The sequence below is a fragment of the Zophobas morio genome, unplaced genomic scaffold (genome assembly GCF_036711695.1).
Source record: "Zophobas morio isolate AGI-343-1 ecotype UQ-CSIRO unplaced genomic scaffold, CSIRO_AGI_Zmor_V1 ptg000006l, whole genome shotgun sequence".
Classification (NCBI taxonomy): Eukaryota; Metazoa; Arthropoda; class Insecta; order Coleoptera; family Tenebrionidae; genus Zophobas; species Zophobas morio.
The window spans coordinates 16,452,990-16,465,203 of NW_026972111.1; the positions used below are offsets into that span (position 1 = coordinate 16,452,990).

Genomic DNA, 12,214 nt, shown 5'->3' on the forward strand with positions numbered 1-12,214 from the left:
GTTCTCAAATTGTGTATGTATATTAGAAATATCATGTAGATGGCTACACGCTAACCAAAATTTGGCTTGTCATCCCCCCAACAATTTGATGACGTTATTTCAAAGAATTCTATGTTTACATGATTTAGATGTTATACAGTAATATACTCCTATACTTGTGGTGTGCGAGTCGGCTTTGAGTTTTTTCCTTAATTTTCCAAATTTTCGCAAAAAAATTAACACAATTTTTTAATGAAGCGCCATTCGTAGGACTTGTCCAAAGGCGGAGTCCGTAACGTTATATATGTTTTTCTATCTATTAAGCATTACTGAATTATATAATACAATACAATATGCATGGTGTTTCACTGATATGAAAGTGTTAAAAAATTATTGAGTTCATTCATAGTCATTTTTCTTTTAGAAGCCCCTGCGAGGGGAAGCCGCTTTTGTTTGTGCTTTATCCACCTTTCCGTCCGTCGCGTCGGAAATTTTAAAAAGCAAACGATTGTCGGCAACAGATTCTAATTCCTCAGCTAAAGTACAACAACGTGTTTTAAAATTTCCTGTCAAACTTAAAGTGGCTGGAAAATGTCAAAGTTGACAGTCCTGATTAATTTGATTAATCAGAAGTCTAAAAAACAGCAAATATCAATATGGAATCTTCATTGATCACTCAGTGCACAAAGCACTCACGTTTATTACCTCATAATAAACGTGATAGTATCGGTATGGAACATAATCACAAATTAAAAGAGCAGAACCACGAATATATACCTACCGTAATTATAGAGTACTTCTGGCCGCGTTAATCGCCAGAAGATTGTGGAAACGAGACACATATTCAACTATAGCGATTCTATGTTGTATGGTTTCATGCAATAGTATATACTTATACATATATAAATTTATATAAAATCTTGTTTTACGCTAATTAGTTTTAATAAGTTGTACTGCAACACTTTTTATGCAATCGATGGACAGTTTTACAAAATATGCCACGTTTTGCCAATACATCAAAATAGTATATTATTAGCCAAGGTTGCAGAGCCAAGCATTCTAGACCGAGCGCAAATTAGAACCCGAGACGCGCAGCGTCGAGGGCTCTAAGTGCGAGGCCTAGAAGTGGCTTTGCAACCGTGGTTAATATACTATTTTTTTCACTAGTAGAAACCCTAAGACAATAAACTGAAAAATAAACGTTCAATTTTTTGACGCAACGTGATTTTGTTTTGATTTCTAATCAAACTTGGTCTAAATCTTCAACACAAAGAAAACCGTTTATACTTGTCGCTGAGTTAATCATTTTATCTTCTACCGTCTACCAACTACCATGCGTATACTCAAGTAATGTTTGTAGCACACATTTGTTCATTTTTTAAGAAATAATCATATCAAACATTGCGTACATAACCTCAATTTTTCTTTTTGAACCCGTGGTAGCAAAAGTTGAATTTGCTACCACTAAATGAGTCGACATTTGCATGCGTCCAGGCTGCTAGTGAAAAAAATAATTTTGAATGATTTGGTAAATTACACACAAATAACTGATACAATCCACGAATGAAAAAGAACAGTTAAAATTGTTTTGGGAGCCCTCTATAAATTTTCAACAATAACAATAACTATGCCTGCGTTCGTTTTCAAAGCAGACTACACCCGCACAACGCACAATTCTTCCCAGAACGTCTCTATAAAAATTCAATTAAACCGACCTGAAATACATCCCGGGAAGCTCATTTCTCAGCATTAAAGAAAAGCGGAAATTGGAAAGTTTGACGTTTCGTGTGTCCGAACGTTGTTTCAGCACGAAACTTTAAATAAATAAGAATTTTACTAAACAAGACCCCATCCCACTAAAGAAATAAATAAGCCAATGGTAATGTAATTTCTCTTGTATCTCTTGCTGCCGTCGCAATTACTAACGTACTGATGCTTTTGTACGTTTTCTTGGACGACTTGCGTACCGTCTCTGCATTCTAATGAACGAGGAACAGGTCTCTTAAAAACAGGGACGCATTATGAGCTTTTCTCTGATGACACCACAGTTATGTTGTAGAATTTCGCTTTTAATACCCCGAAAAGCACCCCACAGCCATCAAACAAGCCAATGAAATCACAATTTAGTGCTAAGTGCAAGCGTGTACTGATTAAGCTGAATCAAGGGAAATTTACATAGACTTGAAGTGGATGATTTGGTGGTGTGATGGGAATGACTTGAAGTACAGATTCTTCAAAATTAAATTAGCATAACGATTATATATTAGGGTTGCTGTCTAGAAACATTTTTAGTAGTTGCTAACTCTTGCTAAGTTTAGTGACGGCATGGCCTCATGGGACTGCTTTCTGGTAATTAGCTTCATTTAAACGTAAAATTTGTAATTTAAGAAGATTGAAGGAAATTTAAACTCTACTTGTAGTAGCGACAACATTTATCCAACACGAATTATCAGCGATGGTGATGATTTAAACAAAGATGCCTAACTAATTATTTAATCCCTGGTGTAATTTGAATTTTTGTTAAATAAAGATTTTGATCGTTATACAGGAGATTCAGCCTAAGCTGAATAATCAAATTTGTTAAAAACTATAATCTGCCTCAAATTAATAAAAAATTAAACGCTAAAGATGAAAAATTTAATTAGGAGTATTTTAATACATCTATTAGTTGGAAATAAGGACTATTTATTTTTTAAAGTGGTTATTATCTGATTACCTAGTTAATTATATTACGTAGTTGGAAGTTTTGCTTCTAATAATATTAGTTATTTCGTTGGCATGTAAACTGATTTATTGTTGAACCTAACTTCATTATGGTTTTATTAATTTTTACTTAATTATATTTTTAACGTAAAGTTTTTACTTCGTAAACGTAAGCTAAGAAAGTCTTGTACCTTAATCGAGTCCATCGGCCGACTCCCTACTTTTATGTTTTCTCGACCTTTCATGACCCCTAGGGTACGAAGATGTAGGTCTCTTGTTTCCGTCTGTCTGCCGTCTGTCCGGATTTTTGTTAGGCAGATAATCTCCGAAACTACTATAGCGATTGTTGTCAAATTTTGTATGTACATTAAGAATATCATGTGCATATATGGTAAAACGCTACCGAAACTTTGTATAATCATCCCCACCAATGATCTAGTGACGTCAATTCAAAATTGTACAGTCAATTTACTTTACTGATTAAATCAGAAATTATAAAACCGAATGCTTTGAAATCTTAAAATTTTAAAATTATCGTAAGCGTAATAAATTTGTAATCCTATATAAAAGGTGCAAAATGTAATAGTCCATATTTGTGATTTATCATTCCATTCATAAATTATTAGATTTGCTTACACAGGCTGATTAAAAAAAAAAAACTTAATCAACATGTATCTGTTTATGCTCCCCAAAAAATTGATGACGTCATTTCAAAATTTTGCAATGGCAAAGACTATACATATGTTTTTGTCGACTTTTAGGGGTTCTCATAAAAAATAAAATTCCCAGAATCAAATTTTATATTTTTTCGAAAATTCTGGATAAGTTTCAATGTATGATTATTTTATCTGTTCACGCCTGGATAAGTCCGAATAGCCAACACATTTTACTTTCCAAAAAGAACTTCGTCTGAAATTTTTTTATAAATAATAAATAACGTGTAGATGGCCCTGATTGCGTCAAAATTATGACAAATTAATTTTAACAAGCAAATTATTTTCAACTTTTGCTAACAGTGCTTCCGAATTCAGAAAAAACTGATATGCTTTTAATTTTGGGAGAGTAAGATGGAAATTTTGATGTTGTTGTTCGTCTATATGCCAGGTGATACAATTTCTTCTAACTGAGCATTGAGAAGACTCAAAAAGAAATAAGAGGACTTGATCAACTTAAGAAGACTAAAGTTAGACGTCCTACAGTAACAACGTGAAAAAATGAAGCTGCCCTAATTAAAATTATAGAAGATAATCCTCACGTGAATCAACGGCAGATCACAGGACAAATGCAGATTAGTCAGAGTCCGCTTTTTAACACTGAGGGCAAACCGATTTCACCCATGCCATTTCAGGATGCAATTCAAAATGCATTCTAATTACACTACGTAGAAATTTTGAACACAATTAGCGCTGTGTGAAGAACGATAAAGCGGGTAGTTTCAGTACTTATTATAGAATAACTGTTTATTTATTTATTTTATTTATACTCGTTTAACGATCGAATAAATTACGTTCCATTTGCTTTAAATTTTGCCATTCTTAGTTACTTGACGTCTTTGTTGTTGTTGAGTATAATTGCTAATTAAAAAAAAAAATAGATTAATCAAAGTTGCTTATGATATGTATAATATGCCTACACGAAAGTTTTCAGACGTAAACAGATAAAATAATCACTCTGTACTTCAGGGATGAGAGAAGTTCTGTCGAAACAATCTTCGACCAATCTTTGTTGTAACTACAAGTGAGTTATAAGGTTTTTAAAATTTTTCCATACGTACTAGATGCAACGTATATTTCGAAGAACAAATAGAAAAGTGCGTCGCTCCATTTATAAAATAAATATTGTTACGAAATAAACCCATACGCCGCCCCGGTACGACGCCTATGGGTTTTTTTGTTCGTGCGGCGATCGTCGGCGACGGCGGCCAGACGGCGTTCGCTAAGAAAAAGACTGGAAGCGGAAGTCGCGATGGGTGTTCCAGAACAAGCCTAGAAACGGTGACGCAGACCTTTGAGAAGGACCGCGTGGCTGTTTAAATGGGAACCACCGTCGGCAGCAATCAGAGCAGTTCAACGTAACAATATCATATTTTTATTTCCAGTGTAGATGTACTGTTGTATATTTTCGATGTAGATAATTAAAAGACAAAAAGTTTTGGGTAACATACATACATAGAGAAAAGTTAGTAATTATTTCCTCGCTGAGTTACTAAATGAAAATGTTGACTATTTTTATTAGTGTTCCTAAAACTATTATTGAGGACAACGATCATACCGCTGTGAGAAATCTGTTACAATCCATTAAATCTGATTTTAATACTGAAGACCTAAGAATGTTACGTTTAGGTAAATTTGTTGCCAACAATCCATCACGTGGTCAACAAATAAAAAACATACAAATTGTGATTCTGAAATTTCTACATTCCATTATCAAAAAATCTCAAAAATTTAGTTGAATATAAAAACTGACACCATATTTTAGAACAAAACACCCAACGAAATAGAAAAATAGAAAACCTTTAAGAAACAAGGTTCCAAAGGGTTAATCAAATCAAATCAATTTTAAAAATTCGTTACATTAACGAAGTACCCAAAAAACCAAATATTATCAAAATGTAGATACGAGGCTAAAGTCGTTTGTTGATCTTTATGGTAGCATTTCTTATTCAAATTACGATGTGATCGGTTGATTGAATCTTGGCTTACTGCAGATATTAGTAACGAAGAATATTATTTCCTAATGACTATTATCTTTTCCGTAACTTTTTTGTTTATTTAATATCAACAAATTCAACAAGAGGGCGTGGAGTAGTTTTGGTGGGAAAAAATACCTTCAACCCATCTGAAATCGATAGGACATATTTATACACTGTTTCCCCATTTGTAGATATTGTTGGTGTCAAAATCAGCTGACACTTCAAAAATTTGTACATTTTTATTACTTACTACTCCGTCGATTAAATTTGATGATTATGAACTGTTTCTGGATATTGTTAATAATCTTGATATTACACACAAAACGATAATGTTGTGTTCCTTGGTGAATTTAATACTTGGTCATTTAAAACTGAGGATTTTAATAAAGTTTCGAATGCTCCAAATCGTTTTAAGGAAATTCATAATTACACTCAATACAGTACAGTTGTTCTGGTCATAATTGTATTCTAGACTTAATATTGTCTGATTTTAATTATTGCTTAGTAAATACATCGCACTTTTCTCTGCTACCTTCTTTAATTGATAAACCAGAAACTGTTCAATTTGCATTAAATACTGATTCCAAATTGTTATTCCTTCTAGGGTAACATTGTGCATGTTATACACTAGGTACATGAAGTTACACGCTACATTCTCTAGATGTGTTCCTGTCAAACATTACCAGTCAATTGAGTTCGTCTTCCTACTGTCCCTGGTTTGATCGATAAATTATTATTAACTGCTTAGCTTTAAGTCCAAAATGCTTAACAAAGCAAACAAATTCAACTCTACACATTTTAAAAACTATATTACTGAACTTGAAACTTCATTTTCTAACTATGCTGGTAAATTTTGGCCCTACATTCAATTAAGAAAACAATCCTAATCTTTAAATCTCATCGATATCCGAAGAAGAGATTGTAACCAATCTAAAAAAATACTAAGATAATTTTGCTCAAGGAATTGACAACGGTCCAAGCTTCACTCATAAAGACCGTGCTTACGTCTTTGCGAAACTTAATTCTGAACTTCAACTTTCCCAAACATCTGGAAAACTGCTGTTTCCGAAATTTTTAAGAAAAGTGACTTTGACAACGTTGAGAATTATCGTCCGATCTCCCTCCTTTCTAGCTTCTCCGAAGTGATTTAATCCATACTTTGTAAACACTTCCACAATTCTGTTAAAAATCTTTTTGGAAAAAATCTACAGTTACTAATTTAGCATGTTTCAGCCAATTGACCATAGAAGTAGTCAATAACCGAGGACAATTAGACATAATCTATACAGATTTCCAAAAGGCTTTCGACCAAATTGTCCATTTCATTCTGTAAGCTAAACTGAAACGTTACGTTACTTCTTTGACAGATAATTTTCTTTGTTTAGTTCATATCTTATCAATCGGAAGCGGTGTGTAAAATACAAAGGACACCTGTTTGATATGTATGTACTAGCCTAGGACTTCCAAAGGTCAATTCTTGGTCCAGACGGACGAAGGGACGGACGGAAAGGGGTGACCTATATTTTCGTACTCTAGGAGTCATGCTACATCGAAAAAATATGAAAGTAGTCAGTCGTCCAATTGAATCAATTACAATACTTCGTCAGCTTATGCTCGGGAAGTAAAAAGGAAAAGTGATAACAAACTTTAGCTGTGGAAATGAGGAGAACGAAAGGAAAATTACGTTCGAAATAAACCAATGAGTGTGTACCATACGTGGTAGTGAAAGAGAGACGATTGAACATTTGTTGGGGGATTGTGAAGGTACAAAAGAAATAAACGAAAGTACAGTAAAATGAAAGATAAAAAAGAGGTAACTGGATGAAAGAGGCAAGCGGAAAAGAAAGGGTGGGATAAAGGAGTACAAAATTTTGCTTATTTATATACCGTGTGCTCATTAATTATATAGATCCAAGAATGCTGTACGATTTTGAACGTACCTATGTCATCTCGGTTTCGGGTACTTTTCACATTATACAATTAAACAAACACATGTGTAATGTTGGTTGCATAACGACATAAAACAATTTACAAACGCAGGTTAGCTCTTGCTTGGTGAAAACTAGAAAAACTAGTGAAAGGAAATGACTTCTGCAGGTTTGTGAATAAGTTTACTTAAAAGGCGCAAACAAACAAAGTTAAAGAAACTGTTGGAAATGGTATCCATTCTCCCATTTACATAAATTGACACGACTTTTGACGTTATCAAACTCTTTTTGTGGTGTAGCAGAAGTAATGCGAGCACACTCTTGGTAATTATGTCTTTCAGTTCTTCTATGGTGTGAATGGGAGTTTTAAAAATAGTGTTTCTTAGATGACCGAATAAGAAGTAATTCAGAGGGGTTAAAACTGGTGACCTTGGGGGTACTCAGGAACTGAATGTAAACTTATTACTCTATCATCAATGAATTCATGTAAAAAATTAAAATTATCTACATCATCTATTATCTCTGCCGTGGCACACTCATATTGAAAAAATCCTTCTTGGAGTTCATCATCCTGTAACTCTTGAACAAAAACAGGTAAGATATTGTTTCGATATCTTTGTGCTGTTACAATTTCCTGAAAGAATTTGAGTCCAATGATAGCTCTGCGAGACATTGCGCATCACCAATTTTAACAGGGTGGAGTGGTGTTTCACGAAAGATATGTGGATTTCCAGCACTCTAACATCTCATATTTTGACAGTTAACATAGCCTACAAAACAAAATCTGACAATTGTGATTCAAATTACACGGTATATACATATTCAGTTATACAACGTGTTACAGAAAAAAGTACATTAAATTTAACCACGATCAGAACTCGTCAACAGAAAACATTTTTCTATTTGGCATTTCTCCAAAAACAATTTTTTTGTCACAGTTTCCCCCCCCCCATTATTTAACGAGCCGGCCATGAATTTCTTCAATTGTTGACCGTGAATTTTACTTTCAATGCATCCGGTGAAAAGCGTTTGTTTTTACCCAATTTTTTGGCCACTTGCGGTGTTTTCACTTTTCGTTGTGTGAAGTTATGTCCCGCTATTCGTACAGTGAATACACGGACATGGTGCTAGTGTATGGAGAAGCCTAGGGAAATGCAGTGCAAGCACAAAGAATTTTGATACTCTTGAAATTTTGCGGGAACGAGTGATACGTGCTGCTGAAACAATTCCAAACAATGAAATAATGTTACAAAGAGTCAAAGACTCATTTCGTCGTCGTCTCCAGTGTTGTCTAGACAATAATGGTGGCCACTTTGAACATTTATTATGAAGTTTTTGGCGATTTCAAGGTAGGTCACCAATCTCCATTACCTATTGCAGCCCTGCATTGAAATGTTTACATTTTTTGTTCCGTGTTGTGTTCATTTCTTATCCCTCTCCGCAAGAAACTGCTATGTTAGCCATGGGCAGCTAGGTGAATTTGTATTAAATCTTTGACTAATTTGAACTCAATCACGAAAGGGTTTACGACAAAATGTTATTTACAACAAATTGAATTTTGCTTTGGATTAGTTCTATTACCAGTTAAAATTAATATACTCTTTTCTGTAACACGCTGTATACATTCGAAGTACTTCCAAGCCCAGTGGGCAGAATGGAATAAATGTACTTACTTCCTAAATGAACAAATCATAGCTGTTGCCAGTAGGTCGTTTTCTAGAACTGAACGTAACTACACAATCTCAAACGGGAATGCATAGCCGTTATATTCTGCGCCGATAAATTTAAACGATATATGGAAGAGACGAACTTTTCAGTTAGTGGCACTCTTGCGACAACCATCCGTTTCTAACAACTATCGCATACGAAAATCTCGAAGTTCCCACCGCAGCTGTGAAATCAAAGATAGCGGCAGGTGATTTCTACTACGTTATCAGATACTGGTTTTTTCCTCTCGTTTCATTTTTGTTGCCCACTTTCGTAGGAACTAGGAAGTAATGTATGCGGATTATTCGTTGCGACGAATGCAAATATCCAAACTTAATTATTAATTAGGAACCTACGACGCAACGTATAGCCACGAACCATCTTCAAAAGCAATAAGAACCTTACGGCACAAAAAATTCAAAGGTCCATCCGAGAATAAAGTCGTATACAGATTTTAGTCTTTCCAGTCATCCGCTTATTGACAGAATTTTTTTTCGATTTTATTTACAAAGAACTTTTTTTTGTGTTGTTATTTGAGATTTTTCATAAGACAATCTTATGTATTTCTTTCCCTTGATGATTTAAAACAATTTTGGCCGATTGTAAGGTGAGAATTTTTTTTTGTACATTTAATATTAGTGTACAATAATATACAATAATTTCGCTAACTTGGGTGGCGTAACAAAAATCTTGACAAACATTTAAGCGAAGCGTAACAGAATTATATTCGTTCAATTTTCAAAAAAAAAAACTGAAATGAAATTCACAAAAGAGAAGTGTCGATTTCTACTCTTACGATTTTCGTGCTCATATGCTGTACGAAATGTGGCATTTCCAGTATTCGTTACATAATTGTATGATTTCAGAGGTACCCAAATTATAAACATATATTTTTAATTATTCCTTATATCTGTATAATTTCCTCTTTCTAATTGTCCCATTTACTTATAGATCTAACATCTGTTTTACTATTCTGACAGCTGTCTTCTCCGAAGTTGTTTCTGCTCTCCCACAACTATAAAAACTAGATAAAAAAAAACTTCCATCTTACATTTCGTTGCAAACTCCGTTTCAATAGTGCGATATTTACAATAAACATCCTTAATAGCAATTCACATATAGTTGGCACAAATTTGGAGACTCGTGCATAATAGTGCACTACAAAACTTTAGAACTAAGTTTATGGCAAACATTGACTGTGCAGTAGTTTGGTGCTTTGTGTGCATCGCCTAATTTTGATTATCTGCACGTTTTCAATGCTGTGAGGTTTTAGTGAATTTCCCAACAACTTTTCCTAAAATGCTTCTAGTTGTAAAAGTATTGCTTCAAATATAATAACTGCTGAATCAACTCTATAGGATTCACTCGTGTTTACTTCAATTCTAAATTGTTTGTGACCACAGGTTGTACAGATATATTTTGGCAAACGCTTCATGTTACGTTAAAAGCAGGAACTATCTGAAATAAGCTAAAATTTATCTCGAGAACGCAGTTATTTCTAGGACGTAAATCGACCTGAAGGAAAACGCAAAAAATATATTCATGTGTGTGACATTTTCATTATTTAATTAATAAAAAGAAGCACTTTAAATACGTCGCCAATGTTAGCTCTGTGTTTTTTATCGCTGATGTTTTCATGTAAGAAAACTAATTAGTTACTGATTAGACGGCACTCAGAGCAACTGCGGAATTTTCATACTTTATCCTCCACCAGGCTTCAGTTTCCCATGAGGTATCTCTAAATTGTTTGTTTTTGCGACGTTTCGAAACTAATTAAGAACCTTCCTTTGAGAAAACAAAACTACTTAATGACGAAAGACAATTTTCGTTTGTTTTAGCGTTGTGGGTACCTGGGATTCGGTAAAATTAGTCCCAATATAGCAGAAAAGCCTGTTATAATTTTCTAGCTTTTCGTAATACATACTGTGTGTGTGCAAATTCTGGGTTATAGGTATGCGATAAACAATTTAGAATGAAAGTTGACACAACTCCTGCATTGAGTTTAACGTCAAAATTAACGATAGTTTTGAAAGATGAAAGCTTTCGTTTAGAAAGAAAAGAACTAGACATGGACGTATAAGAAAATGAAAAAGTGAAACAGCATTTTGCGAAGACACTTATCAGTGTATCAGTGTTATATAAATTTATAATTTCATTACCGTCTTTCAAAACACAGGTTAAGTTTTTGGTGCATTTACCGCGGTTGCTTAGTTGAATTCGCAATGCATTTTTTCTTTTAGTGGGTAATCGATTACGTACATAAATAAAATTTATCAAACCATGACCACCCGAAAAGGTTCATATTCTGAACATCACTGTAGTATGTTACAAATTACTATAAAGTAATCCTTATCTGTCTGCTTTTCCAATTATGTATAGACCCTCTACAATTTACATGAAAAACAAATTACAAAGAAAAGGCAATTTGTTTATCGGCAGTGAATGACAGCCTAGCAGTGAAATTAATTTTACCACAATTTCTGTCTATAAATTATTTATTGTCATTTTGATAACATTTTTATGTACCTAATTGTGGTAATTATATGCTGTCTGGTTTTTTCTATATATGTAGATGCATCAATGTACGTCATTATTTTGTATGGAAAAATAACTTTAAATTAAATACAAGCCTAATACTTATTCCTGTTTATTTTAATTAATGTGTCGATTATTACAATTACTATCTGAAAATCCTTCATGGTCTCCTATATACAGGGTTTCTAAATGTTTCTATAAATGATTATAGGGTCGAAGTAGGTAATGGAAGCATGCTGCCTCTCGGTTTATGTGAACTTTACTAAATGCCCAAGAACTCACGACAAATACCACACGCATCTGTATAACTGGTTGCCTAAATGGTTCATCTTAGTAAAAAATGAAACCCATATATTACAATAAAAAGAAACAAATTTATTGTGGTTAAACATCATAGTAAATGTTGAAAATGTTCACCATTTTGTTCAAGGCACATGTTTACTCTCTTTTTATTTTCAAAAATCATTCATCACTGCTTTGGATCAATTGATCAATTTCATGTTGCAACAGGAACTCCTAACTGGTGAGACAATCTTGTCAAAGATGTTCACAGATTCTGCTTGAGTCGTCGCAAATCATCAACAACTTCCTGAGATACTGAAAGTCTTCTAGGAGATTTCTCTTTGTTGACACTGCCATTTCCAACAAATCTATGTATTACATCTCCTCT

At 33.8% G+C, this 12,214-nt stretch overlaps 1 protein-coding gene across 1 annotated transcript in view; it reads left to right on the forward strand.

Moving 5' to 3' along the window:
• Positions 1 to 12,214, forward strand: part of LOC135123728 (uncharacterized) — a 498,763-nt gene that overhangs the window by 371,247 nt on the left and 115,302 nt on the right. The window lies entirely within an intron of this gene.